This window comes from Colias philodice, chromosome 9, assembly GCF_061535455.1.
Source record: "Colias philodice isolate Cphi_HAF_F1 chromosome 9, ilColPhil1 Martin Lab GWU primary, whole genome shotgun sequence".
In the NCBI taxonomy this organism is placed as follows: domain Eukaryota; kingdom Metazoa; phylum Arthropoda; class Insecta; order Lepidoptera; family Pieridae; genus Colias; species Colias philodice.
The window spans coordinates 8,036,789-8,038,704 of NC_143094.1; the positions used below are offsets into that span (position 1 = coordinate 8,036,789).

Sequence of the window (1,916 nt, forward strand, 5' to 3'; positions counted from 1 at the left end):
ATTATTATTTCATAAAACCTATAGTAGAGTCCATGCTATTTTTACTAATTTAATTTAAGCTAGTCTAGACATCAAATTGAGAAAATATCTAAGAAAAACTTAGGATTTGAAAATAGCTGACCCTAAGGCGGCGGCCTTGCAGTATTAAAAATACAGTCATTATTAAATAGAAGCTCATAAAATATAGCTCATTTTATAAGCATAATTAACATCAAAAATTCCGTCTAAGAAAAACAATTACAGGATTTCCAGAATAATTAATTATAAAATCTTTACGTTGAAAATACAAATATATATATAGATCTCATAAAATTACAATCGAGTAACGAAGCAAAGTATAAATGTCGATAAATTTCTTTCAAGCAAAATTAAACAAGAACCCCATCTAAGAAAAATAATTAGAGGTTTTAACCAGTATCTGAGATGTTGCTTTTCATCCCGTGAATAATTAAATATTTACGTTGAATTTATAAATACATTTAATAAAATTACAACTGAGTTGAAGGCAGAGTGAAATATCGACGGAGCCCGCCCACCCGGCACCCCCACCCGTTTCAGCTACAGGCTTTCAGACGACCGACCCTTTCAAGGTCGCAGACTAACGCATACACGCACACTACGCATATACTTACACACGTAATAGGTACCTGCATTTTATGCGCCGGCCATTAAACTTTAGCATTTTATAGACTTATTATATTATGTATGTAGAGTATATGTAGAGTTTAGCGAATCTAATGATTATTATTTGTTGATTACACAATTATTGATTCAAAGGGTTTTTGTATAGCCAAATGAAGTGTATGAAGTCGTTGTATAGTTTTTTATTTTACTTAGTATGTTTCATAAAAATAATAACATGATTATAGAGTTTTATTAATAATATATATTTGAAAAATGAATACTCTATTTAGGTATATACTTACGGTAAAGTTAAATTATAAATATATTTTTGTCTATAGCAAGCAAGTTATTATTCTGCGTCTATAGTTAGTTACCTATACTATTTGCGCCGAATTTGCTAATATTTAAAAAATAAAAATTAAAAATAATTGTTATAGTGTATTTTTAAAGAATAATCTTTATAAATATGAAACTGTTTAAATAAATATAGATACATAATTTATTGAACATATTATATTTTCTTCTTATGTTAAACAAAAATAAATCTAAATAAACTAAAATGAATGAATATTTTGATGACGCTTTAATTGAATGTTAAAGTTTATTAAAATACGAAGTAAATAAAACTTCATAAAGAAAAAAGTACTTTGGTTACCCCTGGTGGGACTCGAACCCACAATCCCCGGCTTAGGAGGCCGATGCCTTATCCATTAGGCCACAGGGGCTGATGCACGGTGTTACGAAATTATGCCTTTATTTCTGTAGTAAATTAATTTGAAAAAAAAATAGGTAATGTTGGTATAATATTTTTGTATTTCTTGTTATGTAAAATAATGCAGTTTAATGCAGTCGTTTACTCGTTTTGTAATGTTTAAATTGAGATTAAACTTCTTATCAAACCTTTCAAGGTTTCACAAAACATGTATCATGGAAGTTTTAGCTGTATTATAATTTTTTAAACTTACTAAATATCTATAGACAAACTAAAAGATATTTGCCCTACAAAAAATAAGATTTGATCAATTTAATTTGAATATTTTAAGCAAAAGGTAGGTACGTGAAAAAAATAATTTTATATCAATCAATTATAAAAATGATGCAGTTTTCCCTGTTTATCAATTATCATTATTCCATTTACATTGTAGAAAATTAAAGACTCTCATATTATATCCTTTATAAATTGATAAAAGATACTGTTTTTGTATACAATATGCTTTGTGATACACTGATTAGTAAAAAATAAAATACATTGTAAAAATAAATTGCCTAAACTTGTTAGCTAATTATATACG

General features: G+C 27.1%; 1 non-coding gene across 1 annotated transcript; it reads right to left on the reverse strand.

The window, feature by feature from the left end:
* Positions 1-1,276: 1,276 nt before the first annotated feature.
* On the reverse strand, positions 1,277-1,349 carry TRNAR-CCU (transfer RNA arginine (anticodon CCU)). The gene has a single exon. It is a non-coding gene; the product is annotated as a tRNA-Arg (tRNA).
* Positions 1,350-1,916: the final 567 nt, after the last annotated feature.